Here is a 19,679-nt window from a genome sequence, read left to right on the forward strand (position 1 = left end):
GCAGTAGACATACGGTGACACTGAAAAAAGCCAAGAAACAATTTTTTCCCCTTTTCTTTCACAGGGGCGGGAGGAGGGGTAAATTGACAAGATATACCCTGAACCACCCCCGATAATGTGTTTGACCCTACAGGCATTGGGAGCTCAGCCAAGAATGCAAATACTTTACGGAGACTGCGGGTTCTGTGGGATAGCTGGAGTCCTCAGTCCCCCCTCCCTTCTTCCATGAGCGTCCATTTGATTCTTTGGCTTTCTGTTATGCTTGTCACACAGCACTGTGCTGTGGACTCTGTATCATAGCCTGGAGATTTTTTTCAAATGCTTTGACATTTCATCTTCTGTAACGGAGCTCTGATAGAACAGATTTGTATGACAGGTACCGTATGGTCCATGCTGGAGCTCTTTTTGGATTTGGGACTGCATCGCCACCCCAGAGCTCCACGCTAGGCAAACAGGAAATGAAATTCAAAAGTTCACGGGGCTTTTCCTGTCTACCTGGCCTCTGCATCCGAGTTCAGATTGCTTTCCAGAGCGGCCACAGTGGTGCACTGTGGGATACTGCCTGGAGGCCAATACCATCAATTTGCAGCCACACTAACCCTAATCCGATATGGTATTACCGATTTCAGCGCAACGCCTCTTGTCGGGGAGGAGTACAGAAACTAGTATTAAGAGCCCTTTATATTGATATAAAGGGCGTCATTGTGTGGACAGGTGCAGGGTTAAATCAGTTTAACACTACTAAAATCGGTTTAAATGCGAAGCGTAGACCAGGCCTCAGTCACTACACATTTCATTTAAACGATTGGATTTTGGTGGTGTTCAGGGATGGGATGGGGGAGAGCAATTCAGGGGTTGTTTACAACGTCCCCTATAGTCGTTCACTGAAAGCAAAATTCCCAGCAGCAGTCTTTTGGCTGCCTTGATTTCCTTCAATGGGAATTTAGAACCGTAAGACTGGAAGGGACCTCGAGAGATCATCTTGTCCAGTCCCCTGCACTCATGTCAGGAATAAGTTTTGGCTAGACCAGGGGTCGGCAAGCTTTCAGCAGTGGTGTGCAGAGTCTTCATTTGTTCACTCTAATTAAAAGGTTTCATGTGCTAGTAATACATTTCCAACGTTTTTAGAAGGTCTTTTTCTTTAAGTCTATAATATATAACTAAACTATTGTTGTATGTAAAGGAAATAAAGATTTTAAAAATGTTTAAGAAGCTCCATTTAAATTAAATTAAAATGCAGAGTCCCCCAGACCGGTGGCCAGGACTCGGGCAGTGTAATTTCTCCAGTTTGTCCAAATTATTTTGAATTTTAATCCTATCCTCCAAAGCAGCTGCAACCCCTCCAAGCTTGGTGTTGTCTGCAAACATTATAAATCTACTCCCAATGCCATGATCTAATTCACTGATGAAGATATTGAACAGAACCAGACCCAGAACTGATCCCCACTCATCATGTCCTTCCAGCATAACTATGAACCACTAAAAACTTCTATCTGGGGATGATTTTGACCCAGTTCTACACCCACCTTACAGAAGCTCCATCTAGGATGTATTCCATAGTCTGTTTATGAGAAGGTCATGCGAGACAGTATCAAAAGCCTTATGAAAGTCAAGATATACCACATCTACCGGTTCCCCCCCCGTCTGTTAAGCTTCTGAAGTACTTCCACAGCTTGGATGGGTCATTCAGTCCATTGTTCAGAGCTTCAGTTTTCAGCAAGGTTCCTCCAGAGGTAAGAAGCAAGATTGAAGACCAATCCAAGCTGTGAATCTATTCCAGAGACTTTAAATAAGCCAGCAGTTTATTCCATCACTGCTACAAGCCTGAACCAAGAAATCTGCCATTACAGTTTGCAATTGATTCCTTTAACCAATTTTAACTCTCACTACCTTTCTTTCCTTTTATAAATAAAACTTTAGATTTTAATTAATAAGAATTGGCTGTAGCATGTATTTGGGTAAGATCTGAAACATTCATTAACCTGGGAGGTAATATATCTGATCTTTTGGGACTGGTAGAACTTTTTCCTTTATATGATGAAATAAGGTTTACAAAAATTTTCATATTTGACATGGGTACCTGGATGGAGGCCTGAGGCTGGATTACTTTAAGCACACTGTGTTGTCTGGTCTTCTGAGTAACCAATAAGGTAATAGATTCACCATGCCAGCATAAAATAGCTCAAGTATTGGAATATGCATCAGCTTTTTGGTGTTTGGCTGCCTCATTCTTTGCAGTTCTAACTGAGTGACTAGCTGGCTCCTCACAAGGACCCCGGTCAGAGTGGCATAGTCGGCAGGATGAACATTACCACAGGTTAATTGGGTTTTTGGATCAGAACCACATGCTTGTCAACATTTAATTTTGATATTGGAGAGTTTAAGGGTTAAAAGTCAGTTACAGTGAGTGACCCATAATCAGGATCCTGGCAGAAAAAGCCTTGAAGAATTGTGCTTACAGAGAGATTTGTATTTTAAGCAAAAGGCCCCAGAGCAGGAACTGAAAAATCTGTTAATTGCCAGTGATAAGGAAGCAGACCCAGCAAAAATGCTTGCAATGAGAAACCAGCAGCTAGAACTTGAACAAAAGCACAACATAGCTGATATGGAAGGAGAAGCTGCTGAAAGAGAACACCTGTGTTTTGAACATGAACAAAGAATGGCATATCTTCGATTACAGGAACTAGAAGCTAAGGCAAAAGTGGACAGACTTAAGCTCCAACTCAAGAGAATAAAGGAACAATAGGAACTGTATCATCTTGAAAAGCCAACTCTTCTCAGCAGCAAAGATGGGGATAGAATTTATCCAGTTTGTAACAATGCTGGTATGTTGTCTGACTCTAAGCAGTTAACGGTTGTGACAAAGTTCCTCCTTTACTTTGGTGGGTCCTGCGCTTATTGGCAGATTTGCTCACCTCAGTGATCTTCCCCTCTGGTGGAACTTACAGTCTGGGTCAGCTCCTCCTGTGTCTGATCAGGAGTTGTGAGGTTTGGGGGGAACCCAGGCCCGCCCTCTACTCCGGGTTCCAGCCCAGAGCCCTGTGGATTGCAGCTGTGTATAGTGCCTCATGTAACAGCTGCATGACAGCTACAGCTCCCTGGGCTACTTCCCCATGGCCTCCTCCAAACACCTTCTTTATCTTCACCACAGGACCTTCCTCCTGGTGTCTGATAATGCTTGATTGTCTGATAATTCCTCAATCTTCCAGCAGCACACAGTCTCAGCTCCGTGTGCCTTTTGCTCCCAGCTCCTCACACGCGCTTCCTCTCCTCTGACTCCTCCCCACCTGACTGGAGTGAGCTCCTTTTTAAACCCAGGTGCCCTGATTAGCCTGCCTTGATTGGCTGCAGGTGTTCTAATCAATGTAGCTATCTCCACTGCCTTCTAGAAAGATCTTAATTGGCCCCAGGTGCCTTGATTAACCTGGAGCAACTGCCATTTGGTTACCAGGGTCCTAGGGATTTGTTTAGCCTGGGGCTAACATACCTGTTCCTCAGTACTTTACTGTAGCCATCTGGCCTTGCCCCATCACACTGTGTGTAACCAAATTTACCTCAACACTGCTGCAAATTACAGCTTCTAACATCGCTCTTGTCAAAGCAGATCTTGTCAAAGAGGAAGATTATTTATCAGATCAGTGTGAGAATACTGTAATCCTCTAGGAGTTCACTGTACGTGTGCCTTTAGCCAGAATCCATCTTGAATGGAATGGTGTTAAACATGAAGTTACAGCTGGTATAAGGAAGTTATTGCCTAAGGATCTTTTGATTGGGGATGATATTAAAGCTTTGTTCAGCCAAACTGATGACAAACCAGTCACAGAAAAGAAATAATTCAGAACCTGCGTCTATTATGGGCAAGGATTTGTTTATGGAGGGTTTCTCCAAATATTTGTCTGAGGAAGATGCAAAGAAGCAATGCATATATGGAAAAAATTTTGAGTGTCTTTCTGGTAGCTCAGAAGTGAATCTGGCATTAGATAAGGCTCAGGAAGATGTTTCTCTAGAGCAAATTAAAATTGCTGCTCAAGTTAAAGCCCTAATTGAGAAAGGAAAGGGGACATTTTTGTGAGTGATACGTTGTTGGCTAATAAAGCTTGGGAAAGTCAGCCTGACCCAGGTAAAAGTGATGTGCTTAAAGTAGCTCAGTGTAATAAGACATTACTTGTGGAAAACAGCAGTTTATCTGTTAAAGGAGGGGAAGGCAAAGAAAATTTAGATGAACCTAGGCAGCCTTCTGAGCTGATGGCTTTGTCTAATCAGCAGTTTCGGAAGGCAAGGTTAGTTGAACATGAGTATCCCTCTAATGTGGAGAATTGTGGCAGTGAAGGAAATGGTCCTCTGACTGTTAGGGGTAATGAGTTGCCCATGAAGGGAGCTACCCCAGGCTCCAAGCAGTTGTCTGTGAATAGCCATGTGTGCTGGGACAAAGGAAAGGATATACCAAGCTTTTGTCTGTTAAAGGGGAATGTTTCTCCAGCTCTTTTCTGTTTGTAGAGTAGACAGAAGAAGCCTGTCAGCCTATGATGGTTGAAAATTTATTAGCTGACCCAGAGTTGATTCTGGATACAACTAAAGCCCGGGAAGGAAATGGTCCTGAATTTGGGTCTGCTAGGGATGATGACATTGTAACTAGGTTGCATCCGGTTAATGTCATAAATTGCTCCCAGAGACCAAGTGATTCTGCTGCTTCTATTTTGCCTGTTGCTTGTGTGTTGCTGGGTAAAGATATGACAACCTTGTCTGATCAGGGTGATATCACAGCCAGGGCACATGGAAAGCATGAAGGTGATTTGACTATGATACCCACTGACCACCTGGAAACTTGTAACAAGGAAGAGAATACTTCTAATCTTGTGACTACAAAGTCTAGCTGTTTACCTGAAAGGGGGGGTTGTGAAAATCCTCCTGATGGGTCAGAGGTGATTCTGGATTTAAAGTGAAACCCAGAAAGAGTCTGTTGTTGCTCAGGAAAATGTTCCTTTAGGGGAAGCCCTAGGTGAAAAAGGTAAGGGCAAAATTTCTGTGAAAAATGGGTTGTTGCTTAGAAAGATTCCTGAAGAATGGTAGTTTTTGCTAGCAGTTTGCTGCAACTGATGGATGTGGAAGTGATTTGATTGAGTTAATTCAGGGTGAATCACTGTATATAGAGAAAGCAACAGTTTGTTTGGGAGACGCTCCAATTCCTAACTGCCAGAGTCTTTCTGAGGTGGTGTAGATGAGCAGACTCACTCTTGTGGTGCCTCCTGGGAATTAGCTTGTCCCAGCTCTGGAGCACCCTCTGCAGTCTGGTGATCCACCTGTCCTCTGACCCCCGTGTGTCTCCCTGGACCCGGTGCCCTTTTACATGGGGTGCTGCCCCCTGGCAGTAACCCCTTTCTCTCAGGGTGTCCCTTCCCCAGGAAACCTCCACCCTCTATCAGTAGATAGCTACTGCCAGTCGTTATCTAGCCCCTGCACTCTGGGGCAGACTGCAGTATCAGCCTACTCATCACTGGCAAGGGTAGGTTTAGACCTGCTGCCTTGGCCTAGCCCTAGGCTGCCCTTTGCAACCCCCAGTACCTGTTGACCTTGTGCTAGGCCACAGCCTGGGGCTTTCCAGGCTGGAGCTCCCCAACTCCTCTGCCTTTTCCCAGCCCTGCTCCAGTAAGATACTCTATGTCTAGCTCCCTGCAGCCAGGCTCTTCTTCCTCTACAGGCAGAGGGGGGACTCATGTCTGCCCCTGGCTTCTCTGTCTTTATAGGGCCAGCTGAGTCTGGTTGGGGCATGGCCCCAGCTGCAGCCCCTTCCTCCAACCAGCCCAGCCTAAAAGCTGCTTCCTCCAGCCACAGCCCCCTCTCCCAGGGCTGTTTGTAATCCTTCAGGGCAGGAGCAGGGGTCCACCCCACTATAGGTGTATACATCTACTGACTTTGCTTTAGAAAGACGCAGTGTGGATAGCTTTGGAAAGGTTCAAAATGAAATAAAAATGGTTAGGGAATTTAAACAGCCTTATAAGCTTAACCAGCTTGTTGGAGAGACAATGTTGTTGGAACATGAATGTCTCCATGGTGATTCTTTAAGTAGGCAGTCTATGACTCCAGTCCTGAGGAAGGATCCGGTTACTGGGTTACCAGGATGCAGGGGAGAGCAGGAAAACTCTCATCCCTAGATATTTTGGATATGACTTGTAGTCTCTTAGTGGCCTTGACATCTGATTCCACGTGGAAGCAGAGGTTGGTAATGGAAGGACAAAAGAACCTTGAGTCTAACATGCTAGTGAAAATGGATGGTCTCTGTTTAAGATAGAGTCCAGCCTTGGAATTGGTAAAGCTTAAGGATTTGAAAACTAGAAAACAAGCTAGGGTCTGTGTTGTTGCAAATAACCTGACTGATAGGGGAGGAGAAAGACTTGCCCATAGCTGGAATGACCCAAAGAGGATGCACCAGCCAGCCAATGGAATCTGTTACACAAGAGAGTTCAGATTTTGACCCTACTGGACAGGGAGGAAGGGAAGGATTAAACCTTGCAAATAAAAGCCAGAGTTTAACCCTAAAATACCGAAACCCCAAGGAAGAGCCGGTCCTGCCCTCCCCCAACTTTTTTTGTACAAGTTCTTACCTCTATTACTATTACCTTAGTTTATTAACATGAACATTTAAATATAATTTACTTTTCCACCACTGCTGGTGCTTGGTTTATATTTTGCATCTGACTCTACTCCAAAGACAAAAATTAGATTGGTTTCTGGTCAATTTAACCCAAACAATACCATACAAACAAAAAAAAGTGATGGTATGGTTAAATTAAAAACTAGTTCAATACTTAGCATTTTTACAGTGCTTTAAATTTGCATAGTGCAGTACAACCAATTATTTAATTGAAATTTAAAAAAAAAATCCAATTAATATTTTTTGTATAAACTAAACCTAAAATAGGAACATAAGAATTGCCACACACTCATGGTCCATCTAGTCAAACAACCAGTCTTCAAGAAGCACCAGATATGTTTAAGGAAGGTGCAAGACACCTTGCTTCTTTATGCAGATGTAGGATAATCTTTCCCCCACATTAGGTCTCCTTCTATCTCTGTTAGAGATTAATTTAAACCTTGAGACATGAGGTTTAATTTCTCTTCCAAGATTTATATTAGCATTAACTATAACAATTCTGGATATTCTTACCCATAAATGTCCAATCCCTTTTTGAATGTTTATGAGGTTTGGCCTCAATGAAATATTTGACAATGAGTTCCACAATTTAACTGTGTTGTCTGAACAAATATTTCCTTTTATTGGTTTTGAATTTGCCATCTTTTAATTTAATTGAATATCCCCTTATTTTTATGCTGAGACAGAGAAAACATAAGCTGTACACTTCTAACATGTGCCCTCTTATTCATCAACTTTCAAACGTAAAAAATCCCAATCTTTTCAATCTTCTTCATAGGCAAGTTTTTCCCTGCTGCTAATAATTTTCATTGCTCATCTCTGAACACCCTTGGAGATAGAATGACCACGACTGCACACAGTATTCTAGGAAAGGCTGTACCATTGCATTATATAATGGTATATTTTCTGTATTGTTCTCTATCTCTTTCCTTATGCATCCCAACATCTGGTTTGCTTTGTTCATTGCAACTGCACATTGGGCCATCATCAAGAACCATAGTGACACTCAGGTCCCTTTCCTGAGTTTATACTGTTATTCTGAAAAAGGTGTTAATGGCTCCTACCAGTCTCAGATCTGATTAAAACCGATTGGTATGATAGCCCCATTTCATTCTGGTTTACATGGAAGGAGTGATTAAATGCCTCTTTATACAGTGATAGCTGGAAACAATAGGAAGCCACTGCCCAGTGTAATGGGCTATATGACACTGTTAATCAGAAACTAAGGGCTTGTTACACTTACATTTTATAGCGCTCTAACTTGTCGGCTCAGGGGTGTGAAAAATCAACCCCCCCCTCCCCAAGCACAGCAAGTTTAAGCACTTTAAAGTGCTAGTGTGGACCGGCTCTGAGCGCTGAGAGCCGCACTCCCAGCACTTGGAGCTATTCCCCTCATGGAGGTGGATTACCAGGAGCGCTGGGAGAGCTCTCGCCCAGCGCTCACACGTGACCACACCCACCCTTCAGAGCGCTGCTGTGGGAGTGCTCCCGCGGCAGCACTTTGAAGTTTCTAGTGTAGACATAGCCTTAGCCATGTGGGCAGAGAGGTTTTTCTGGGACTAGTTGCAAACCCAGGAGGGAGGGGATTGTTTACAGCTTTGTTTATCTGATCATAGAAGAGCAGGAAAGGAAGAGAAGTGAAGAGAATAGCCCTGAGAGGGAGCAAGGAGACTGCTTCTGGGAGCACAGAACTGACTGGAGAAGCAGACCTGCTGTTTGCATTTAGAGAAACAGAAGAGGAAGTTACTCACCTTGTGCAGTAACGATAGTTCTTCAAGATGTGTCCCCCTATCCACTGTAGGTGTGTTTGTGACCCTGCGCTGTGCATTGGAGAACTTTGGTAGCAGCGTCTGTTGGGCCCGCACATGTGCTGTCTCCCCCTTGTGCTCTGCCACGAGGCTAGCCAGCACTGTACAACAAACCCTCCTTAGTTCCTTCTCTACCGCAGAGTTCATGATAAGAGCTCCAAAGTAGAGGGGACGAGGGCAGGTCATGGAGCACTCACAGGGGGACACATCTTGAAGAACCATCGTTACTGCACAAGGTGAGTAACTTCCTCTTCTTCTTTGAGTAGTGTCCCTATGTGGGCTCCACCGTAGGTAACCCCATGAGCAGAATCCCCAAAAGGGAAATCATGCCTCACCAATCTACTAGAATTCTTTGAGGAGATCAACAAGCACATGGACAAGGGTGATCCAGTGGATATAGTGTACTTAGATTTACAGAAAGCCATTGATAAGATCCCCTCACCAAAGACTCTTAAGCAAAGTAAGCTGTCATGGGATAAGAGGGAAGGTCTGCTCATGGATCAGTTATTGGTTAAAAGATGAGAAACAAAGGGTAGGAATAAATGGTCAGCTCTCAGAATGGAGAGAGGTACCCGGTGGTGTCCCTCAGGGATCTGTACTGGGGCCAGTACTGTTCAACATATTCATAAAAGATCTGGAAAAAAGGCAAAATTTGCAGATGATATAAAACTACTCAAGATCATTAAAGTCAAAGCAGACTGCAAAGTGTTACAAAGGGACCTCACAAAACTGGGTGACTGGGCAACAAAATGGCAGATGAAATTCAGTGTTGATAAATGCAAAGTAATGCACATTGGAAAACATGATCCCAACCATACATTAAAATGAGGGGGTCTAAATTGGCGGTTACCACTCAAGAAAGGTCTTGAAGTCATCGTGGATAGTTCTCTGAAAACATCCACTCAGTGTGCAGTGGCAGTTGAAAAAGCTAACAGAATTTGGGAATCATTATAAAAGGGATAGATAAGAAGTCAAAAAATATCATATTGCCTCTCTATAAATCCATGGTACGCTCACACCTTGAATACTGTGTGCAGATCTGGTTGCCCCATCTCAAAACAGATATATTGGTATTGGAAAAGGTACAGAAAAGGGCAACAAAAATGATTAGGGGTATGGAACAGCTTCCATTTGAGGAGAGATTATTAAAACTGGAACCTTTCAGCTTGGACAAGAGATGACTAAGGGGGGATACAATAGAGATTTATAAAATCATGAGTGGTGTAGAGAAAGTAAATAAGGAAGTGTTATTTACTCCTCATAATGCAAGAACTAAGGGTAAACTAAATGAAATCAATAGGCAGCAGGTTTAAAACAAACAAAATGAAGTACTTTTTTCACACAATGCACAGTCAACCTGTGGAAAGCCTAGTCAGAGAATTGTGGCCAAAGACTATAACATGATTCAAAAGAGAACTAGATAGTTCATGGAGGATAGGTCCATCAATGGCAATTAGCTGGGATGGGCAAGGATGGTGTCCCTAATCTCTGCTTGCCAGAAGCTGGGAATGGATGGATCACTTGATGATTACCTGTTCTGTCCATTCCCTCTGAAATACCTGGAATTAGCCAATGTCAGAAGACTGAATACTGGGCCAGATGGACCTTTGGTGTGACCCAGTATGGCCATTCTTATGTTCTTATGAGGTTGGGGCTTTGGAGTCAAGTCTACTATGGACAATTCTACTACAGAGCTGAATCTAGCATCGGCAGCGAAGTCCCCCATGATGACAGTGTTTTGCAAAGGTATGTGCAGATGCTCAAGTAGCTGCTCTGTAGATTTCCAGGACAGGGACATCCTTGAAGAAGGTGACTGAGGAGAAAACTGATCTCGTGGAGGGTGTACGGATTGAAGGTGGAGGTACTAAATTGCAAGTCTGATAACAGTGTTTGATGCAACTCGAGACCCATTTAGAAAGTCTCTGGGTTGATATCGTTGCATCTTTAGACTTATCCATAATGGAAGGGAAAAGCCTAGGAGATTTCCTAAAAGCCTTTGTCCTGTCCAAGGAGAAGGCGAGGGCTCTCCTTACATCAAGTGTGTGTAGAATGGATTCCCCATTATCTTGGTGAGGTTTGGGATAACGCATCAGGAGGTAAATAAGTTGATTCATGTGAAAGGCTGAGCCACCTTGCAGATGAACTTTTGAGTGCAGTCTGAGTGTAACCTTGTCAGGAAAGAACACAGTATAGCAGCAGCCCATCAGGGTAATCTGATTGTGGGCCGTGAGACATTTTGCTGATGTTGACCGTCCGCAAATAGGTTGAAGCATTTCCAATCATAAGACCATACATAAGAATGACCGTACTGGGTCAGACCAAAGGTCCATCCAGCCCAGTATCCTGTCTACTGACAGTGGCCAATGCCAGGTGCCCCAGAGGAAATGAACAGAACAGGTAATCATCAAGTGATCCATTCCCTGTCACCCATTCCCAGCTTCTGGCCAGCAGAGGCTAGGGACTTCATGGCTCGCTTCATCATTTAGGGTGAGAATTTGCTATTTATATCCAATCTATGTAGTATATCAGGGATCGGCAGTGGGAGTCGTAATCAGCCGAACCTGTGGATGCAGCAGGTAAACAAACTGGCCCAGCCTGCCAGGGTGTTTACCCTGATAAGCCATGTGCCAAAGGTTGCCAATCCCTGTAGTATATTATGCTTAGGTTGAGTGTTTTGTTTATTTGCTAGGTAATCTGCTTTGATCTGTTTGCTATCCTTTATAATCACTTAAAATTTATCTTTTGTAGCTAATAAACTTGTTTTTGCTTTATCTAAAAACAGTATGTGTAAATCATAATTCTGGGCAGAAAGGTTATTTTCTCTCCACATTGAGTAAGGGGGTGAATTTCATGAGCTTTTGCTGTACAGTTCTCTGTGCAGCACAAGACAGTATACTTTTGGGTTTATACCCCAGATTGGTGTGTGCACTTGAGTTGCTGGGCAGTTTCTTAGCTGTAGCCTCCCCATGCAGAGCTGATTAGAGCATCTATTTGTAACTGGAGCTGAGTGTGTCCCTACCAGTATGTGTGCTGGTAAAAGCACAGGCTGGAGTCTGTGAAAGGGTTTAGCAGGCTGGTCGCAGAAGTACATTGTAAAGGGAGCCTAGGCTGGTGGGCCAGGGGGCTCAGTGGTACCCCAGCTTCAGGCAGCACCCCAAGGGGAACCAGTCACACCCCACACAACTCCTTTTTGGGTCAGGATCTCTACCATTACAATACTGAAATTTCAGATTTAAGTAGCTGAAATCATGAAATTTACAATTTTAAAAATCTCACGACTGTGAAATTGACCAAAATGGAGCATGAATTTGTTAGGACCCTAAACATGATTCAGGATTAGTTTTAATTACAAATTGCTGGCAAGCTCCTGCTGCCATCCAGCTCCAGTCCACTGGAGCTCCCACTGTCAGTCCGCTCCAGGGCTGACAACAGGAACCGCAGCCAACTGGGGCTGAGAGCAGAAGCCCCTTCCCGCGGGGCGGGTTGACAGGATAAGCCTAGGCCACTGCAAGGAGAGGCTCTGGCTGTCAGCTAGCCCCAGTTGGTGCTCCCACTATCCCTGAGAAATCTCCCCAGCTGTCACCCTTACTGATCCTTTAGGGCAAGTCTTAAGTAAAGAATGTGACAACATGGGGAATATACAGTGTCAGTTTGTGAATGCTTTGCTTTTATGAATAGCATTAATTATTGTAACCTCCACTGTGGATTTGATTAGAATGTGTAGCAGAAACATAACATTCAAAGGGCAAATTACATCTGGGAAGCTGCAACAACACAGGCCCATCGCCATGCAATAGTTCCACCCTGGTAGAACAATGGGAGTTTCTACCAGCAGAATCATTGACTTTTAATGCCTCTCCTCTTCCCAGCAGCCCATGGGGGAAGAGTGGAAAATCACCAACAGAAAAACAAAAACAGAAAAGGTGGAGCAAAGGTGGCAGAAAAAGGTGCCAGAGGCTGCTTTTAAAAGGGACATGCTCCCTGTGCTGTTAAAGAGTATAAGAAGTTCCTTTGCAATGTCTGGGTTCTTTGATCCCTTGGGAGCAATTAAAGCAAACTGTCCCACAGCTAGTTGGGACTCTGGGAGAAGATGCCAAGTGGCTGGCAGCACAGCTCTGCAATGGGGAGGCGATGGGCCTTTCATTCACCATCTCAGAGTCAGGAACCAAAACTGAAAGCAATATTCAGGTAAGGAGGTACCAGCAATTTAGATTTTTCAATATACTCCATCTCCTTCCAAGTACAATTAATACCTGGGCTTTTAAGAGCACCACTGCACATTAAAAAGTATCTTAATTCATCGTTCCACAATGCCTAATGTGGGTGAGAGAGCTTGCATTATGCCTGGTTATGTGCATTTTTCTGTTGTTGTTGAGCTGTGTACAACAGCACCGAGAGCCTAACTGGTACTTCAAACAAAGTCTCCTCTCTTCCTCTCAACACATACTTCAAAACAAAATCTGAGAGAAGAAAGCTGCTTGCAATCTGCAAAACAAATATGATACAACAGCTAACTTCAGAAATGAGAGACTGAAATGGATACACAAATAATTCATGTTTCCTTCCTGCTCACGTGTAAAAATCATATCCAACAAACCTGACTTCCAGGAGCACATCTCCTGCCACAGTCAGAAGTGAGTTCTCTGTAACCCAGCAAAGAGAGATTGTCCACAGGCTTGTGATCAGAATTAGCTACACAGCAATGCTTGTTAGTTTAAAATTATGGAAAGGATTTATCAATCACTTTCCCCACCCCCCGGGGGGGGGACAAGGGGGGAGGTCAGAATGAAGGGAAGTCTGAGTGATTAGAAGCCTTCCAGCCATAACCATAAATAGCACCAACTATGGGTTTGTGCCTTCCTGTCGGAGGCTGAAGACAAGGTGTGGCACTTTTAATGTGCATGTTTTCCTTTCCGCTGACTGGGGGAAAGACTGTCTCTATAAAAAGAGCTACCAAACAAGTCAGTCAGTACTTATAGGCTGAAGGCACAGAAACAGTGGAGTGTGGATTAAGTTCAAACTACAGGACCCTTTCAGACATGTAGCAGTACTTACATTTCACTTCTACTCCCACTCACCTGAGGTACTTACATGGCCCTTATTACCATGGTACCTGAGCACTTCCATCTTCAGTTTATTTATCTTCACAACATCCCAGGGAGGTAGAGAAAAAATGGTTACCCACCTTTTAGTAACTGTTGTTCTTCGAGATGTGTTGTTCATGTCTATTCAAAGTAGGTGCGTGCACGCTTGTGTGCATGCCAGCTAGAAGATTTTCCCCTAGCAGCGTCTATAGGGTCGGCCCTGGTGCCCCCTGGAGTGGCGCCGCTACAGCTCCCTATAAAGGGGCCCGCCGACCCTCCACCCTCTCAGTTCCTTCTTGCCAGCACTCCGACAGAGGGGAAGGAGGGTGAGTATTGGAATGGACATGAACACCACATCTAAAAGAACAACGGTTACTAAAATGTGGGTAACCGTTTTTTCTTCTTCGAGTGGTTGTTCATGTCCATTCAAAGTAGGTGACTCACAAGCCTAACCTTAGGTGGTGGGGTTGGAGGTCACTGCCAACTGGAGTACTGCACGACCAAAGGTGGCATCATCCCTAGCCTGGTGCATGATGGCATCATGCGACGTGAACGTGTGGATGGAGGACCACGTGGCTGCTCTACAAATCTCCTGAGTCGGGATCTGAGCCAGGAATGCCACAGAGGAGGCCTGCATCCTGGTGGAGTGGGCCGTAATCGGAGGAATAGGGGTTTTGGCTATACGATAGCATTCCCGTATGCAGGCCGTGATCCATGAAGAGATCCACTGGGAGGAGACCAGGAGCCCCTTCATTCTATCTGCCACCGCGATGAAGAGCTGGGTCGACCATCTAAATGGCTTTGTCCATTCAATATTAAAAAGCTAGGGCCCTGCGGATGTCCAGGGAATGCAGCCTCCACTCCCTACCGGAAGAGTGTGGCTTTGGATAAAACATCAGTAGGAAGATATCTTGTCCCATGTGGAATTGGGAGACGACCTTGGGGAGGAAAGCTGGGTGAGGTCTAAGTTGGACCTTGTTCTTATAGAAGGCAGTGTACGGGGGTTCGGATGTCAGCGCCCTGAGCTCTGATACCCTCCTGGCCGAGGTGATCGCTACGAGGAAAGCGACCTTGTATGACAGGTACAGCAGAGAGGATGAAGCCAGGGGCTCAAAGGGAGGCCCCGAGAGGGCAGAGAGGACCAGGCTGAGGTCCCAGGTAGGAGCTGGTTGACGGACATGCGGAAACAGTCTGTCCATGCCCTTGAGGAAACGACCAACCAGTGGGTTTGCGAACACCGAAGGTCCCCCTCTCTCCCGGGTGGAAAGCCGAGATGGCCGCTAAGTGAACTTGAATCGAGGAGAGGGAAAGGCCCAGCTGTCTCAGGTGGAGCAAACAGTCTAAGATAACGGGAATCGGGGCCCGCAATGGCTCCTACCCTCGCTGACTGGACCAGATAGAGGAGTGTTTCCATTTGGCTAGGTAGGTGGCCCTGGTCAATGGTTTCCTACTACCGAGCAGCACTTGTCTGACCTGTTGGGAGGATTGCATCTCCACCGGGTTCAACCATGAAGCATCCAGGCTGTGAAGTGGAGTGATTGGAAGCTCAGATGGCGGAGGCAGCCCTGGTCCTGTGTGATCAGGTCCGGCAGCAGGGGCAGCGTCAGGGGCGCCTGGGTGGACATGTGCAGGAGCGACATGTACCAATGTTGGCGTGGCCACGCCGGTGCTATCAGGATTACATGGGTGTGATCCCTGTGGATCTTGAGAATTACTCTGTGTAACAAGGGAATCGGAGGAAAGGCGTAGAGCAGCCCTTCGCTCCAGGACAGAAGGAAGGCATCCGACAGAGACCCCGGACTGCGGCCCTGGAGGGAGCAGAACCGCTGACACTTCCTGTTTTCCTTTGAATCAAACAGGTCTAACTGGGGACGACCCCAGAGCCGGAAGATTGAGCGCACTACATCCCGACGAAGGGACCACTCGTGACCCCGGAAAGAGCGGCTGAGGGCGTCTGCCAGGCCGTTCTGTTCCCCTGGGAGGTAGAACACCATCAGATGGGTAGCATTCTGAACGCAAAGACCCACAGCGCGAGGGCTTCCCTGCACAGGGGAGAGGAGCGTGCACCCCCATCTGTTGATATAGAAGACTGCTGATGTGTTGTCCGTGAGGACTGAGACACACCTGCCAGCCAGGTGGGATTGGAAGGTAAGACAAGCCAGGCGTACAGCTCTCAGCCCCCTGATGTTGATATGTAACTTGAGGTCCTCCTGCGACCACAAGCCCTGTGTCCTGAGATCCCCCAAGTGCGCTCCCCATCCCCGATCCGAGGCATCCATCACCAGGGAGAGGGAGAGTTGAGGGATGGCGAAGGGAACACCCATGCACACCTTCTGTGGGTCGAGCCACCATCGTAGAGAGCTCAGCACCACCTGGGGAAGAGTCACCACTGAGTCCAGGGGATCTCTGGCCGGGCGGTATACCGTCGCCAACCAGGATTGTAGTGGGCGAAGCCGGAGTCTGGCATGGCTCACCATATAAGTGCACGCTGCTATGTGGCCCAACAGTTTGAGACAGTTCCGTGCCGTGGTAGTTGGGGCGTGGTGCAGACCAAGGATGAGCTTGGACGTTGATTGGAGCCTGGACTCCGGAAGATACGCTCTGGCCTGGGTCGAGTCCAGAACCGCCCCTATAAATTCTATCCTTTGGGTGGACTTGGCCTCGTTTAAGAGGAGGTCGAGTTTGAGGAAGGTCCGCCTGATGAAAAGCACCCGAGCTTCCAACTGCTCCTTGGTGCGGCCCTTTATAAGCCAATCGTCCAAGTAGGGGAATACCTGGATACTCCGCCTGCACAGAAAGGCCACCACAACTGCCATGCACTTTCTGAAGACCCTTGGTGCCGCTAATAGGCCAAATGGGAGCACTGTGAACTGCAGATGGGCGTCGGCCATGACAAACCTGAGGTATCGACGGTGTCGGGGGATTACGGCAATGTGGAAATATGCGTCCTTTAAGTCGAGGGCGGCGTACCAATCTCCTGGATCCATGGAGGGGATGATTGAAGACAGGGAGACCATGCAGAATCTGAGCTTTTTCACAAACTTGTTCAGCTGCCACAAGTCCAGGATGGGTCTCAGGCCCACTTTTGCCTTCGGTATTAGAAAATATTGGGGAATAGAAGCCTCTGCTCCTGAGCAACTTCCTCCACCGCCCCTGCTGTGAGGAGGGACCGCACTTCCTGAATTAGAAGTTGCTCGTGAGAGGGGTCCCTGAAGAGGGACGGGAAGGGGGGGTTGGTGGGGCGGAAGGGAGGAGAACTGGATAGAATATCCCCTCTCTACCGTGCGAAGCACCCAACTGTCTGATGTGATTCGGGACCAGGCATGGTAGAAGGGGGACAGACGTGACCCAAAGGTAGGGATAGAAGGATCCGGAGTCCTGATCGGTAGGCTGTCCTCAACTGTACCATCAAATAGGGGGCCTAGGCCCCCGATGTCGGTCTCGGTTGGCCAGATGCCTGGCCGGAGGGGTGGAGTTGGTGGCGCCTCCTGCTGTTCCTGCCCCGTCTGCGCCCAAACTCTGGACGATTCTGAGGCTGGTAAGGGCGCGGGGCTGCTTGCTGCCTAAACTGCCTATGTTGGGTTGCCGGGGTATGCAGGCCCAGTGAGCGAAGCGTGGCCCTCGAGTCCTTTAGGCTATACAGACGCTTGTCCGTTTTATCCGAAAACAGCATCTGTCCTTTGAAGGGGAGGTCCTGGATAGTCTGATGGACCTCATAGGGAAGGCCTGAGACCTGGAGCCAGGCTCCCCGCCTCATGACCAGGCCTGTTGAAATGGAGCGTGAGGCCGAGTCCGCTGCATCCAGGGCAGCCTGAAGGGAGGCTCGGGAGATCAGCTTTCCCTCTTCCACCAAGGCCGAAAACTCTGCCCTCGAATCCTGGGGAAGGAGCTCGGTAAACTTCGACATGGCCGAACATGTGTTATGACCATATCGGCTTACGGCAGCCTGTTGGTTGGCTATTCGTAGTTGAAGGCCTGCCATGGACTACACCTTTCTACCAAAGAGTTGGAGCCTTTTGGCGTCCCTGTTCTTTGGCGTAGACCCTTGAAACCCCTGACGCTCCCTTTGGTTGGCCGCGTCTACCACCAAGAAGTCTGGGGAAGGGTGGGTGTACAAATGTTCATGCCCCTCAAAGGGTACAAAATAACGCCTCTCTGTTTTCTTGGCAGTAGGGGCCAATGAGGCTGGCGTTTGCCATAATGTGCAAGACGTGTCCTCTATGGTCTTGATCAATAGTAAGGCCACCCTGGATGGTCCCGAGGGAGCCAGGATGTCCACTACCGGATTTACATCCACCTTAATTTTCTCAGTCTGGACTGCGAGGCTCTGAGCCACTCGCCTGAGCAGTTGCTGAAGGATCCTAGTGTCTTCCAGGGCTGGTGCCGTGGCTGTGCCTGTGACCACTTCATCCAGGGAAGAAGAGAAGGAAGTCACTTGAATCGGCCCGTCCTCTGGTGCTTCAAGCCCTTCAGGGTCCGGCGACACACGGTACCAAGGTTGCAGGGCACCGCGACCGGTATCGGGGTCGCCAATGAACAGCTTGGCGTGTCTGGCGGCACCTGCTGAGCTGGCACTGTGGTCGTTGCCTGTGCCGATGCCTGGCTAGGGGGTGCTGAACTTAGATGCGGCACATCTCTGCCCGGCGAGGTGCCGGTGGAGGAGGCAACTGCACCGGGGCCATCGATGCCGAGGAGACCGAGGCCGACCTGTAGCGAGGGCCAAAAGCCTGGCCCACCAACTGGTGGTAGGCCCAGGGGGTCCAAAACGGCCACTGGGAGGGCAGTTGCCATTGCTGCTGCCACTGTGGTGGGTACCGCTTGTGGCTCACCCCCGAAGTCGACCTCTTGCTCTGCGATTGGCTGGAGCGTCAGGAGTCCGCCTCTGAGTCTGAAGTCTCTGAATAAGAGGACCTGGGGGAAGCAGCACCCATCGTCGCCGGGGAGCTGTCTCTTTGGTCCGGTGCCGCCCGGGTGGCGCGGGGTGGAGAGGGAGGTGACATCATGGCCGGCTTGCCCCTTGACTGTACTGGGGGACGGGCTACGGTCGGCAACTCCCTGCCACGATGTGGGGAGGCCGATACCAGGAGTTTCAGCAAGTGTGAGGCCACCTTGAATGCCTCCGGTGTCGAGGGGGGACGCACGTCTCCGCTAAGGTCCAGGGATGTTGGTCGCTCCAGACTCGACCACCCTCTCTCCGGTGTGGGAGTCGACAGAGCAGCCGGGGGCTGTAGCCCAGCCTGTCCACTTGTACCGGCGGATGGCGTGTGGAGGTCCTGGCAGGGTGATCGCTTCCTCACCGGTCTCTTCTTCTTAGCAGGCATTGGGGAGGGTGAGCGGTGCCACACTGAGGCCGACTTCTTATGACCCGACTCCTTCCGGTGCCGGGTTTTGGAGGATTTGGGCTGGGCCCTAAGTCCTGATGCTGGTGCCGGGGTGCTCCACACCGATGATGACGTGCTCGGCCCTGCGTTGGCCAGCTCCAGGTGCGAAGGTAGCCGCAAGGCAGCCGCCATCAGAAGAACTTTGTGCTCTGTCTTTAAGAGTTCTGGGACGGAAGCCCCTGCAAATAGTGCACCGGTCCTTTTGGTGGCTCTCCCCGAGGCACCGCAGACAAGCAGAGTGCGGGTCACTCTTCAGCATGAACTTTCCGCAGTCCTTGCAGAGTTTAAACCTGGGAGACCTGGGCATGCCCTGGCGGGGCAATGAGAAGGTGCGGGGGAACCCCCCAACAGCTAAGAACTATGTACAACTGATCTAGATAGACTAACTATATACATGGACTATATACACGAGGATGGGACACTGCTAAACTTGCTATCAGCAAGCAAAGTTCCAGCTAGCCGTCACCGGCGGTAAGAAGGAACAGAGGGGGTGGAGGGTCAGCGGGCCCCTTTATAGGGTGCCGCAGCGGCGCCACTCCAGGGGACGCCAGGGCTGACCCTACAGACGCTGCTAGGGGAAAAATCTTCTGGCTGACGTGCACGCGGCGCGCACACACCTACTTTGAATGGACATGAACAACCACTCAAAGAAGAAATACCATTATCCCACTTTTTTTTTTTTTTTACAAATTAGTAACTGAAGAACAGAGAAAGGTCAAGGTTACACGGGAAGTCCAGGCAGACCCAGATTGAA

General features: G+C 47.9%; 1 protein-coding gene across 2 annotated transcripts in view; it reads right to left on the reverse strand.

The window, feature by feature from the left end:
• Positions 1 to 19,679, reverse strand: part of STRIP2 (striatin interacting protein 2) — a 159,177-nt gene that overhangs the window by 75,725 nt on the left and 63,773 nt on the right. The window lies entirely within an intron of this gene.

This window comes from Gopherus evgoodei, chromosome 1 (assembly GCF_007399415.2).
Source record: "Gopherus evgoodei ecotype Sinaloan lineage chromosome 1, rGopEvg1_v1.p, whole genome shotgun sequence".
NCBI classification, from domain to species: domain Eukaryota; kingdom Metazoa; phylum Chordata; order Testudines; family Testudinidae; genus Gopherus; species Gopherus evgoodei.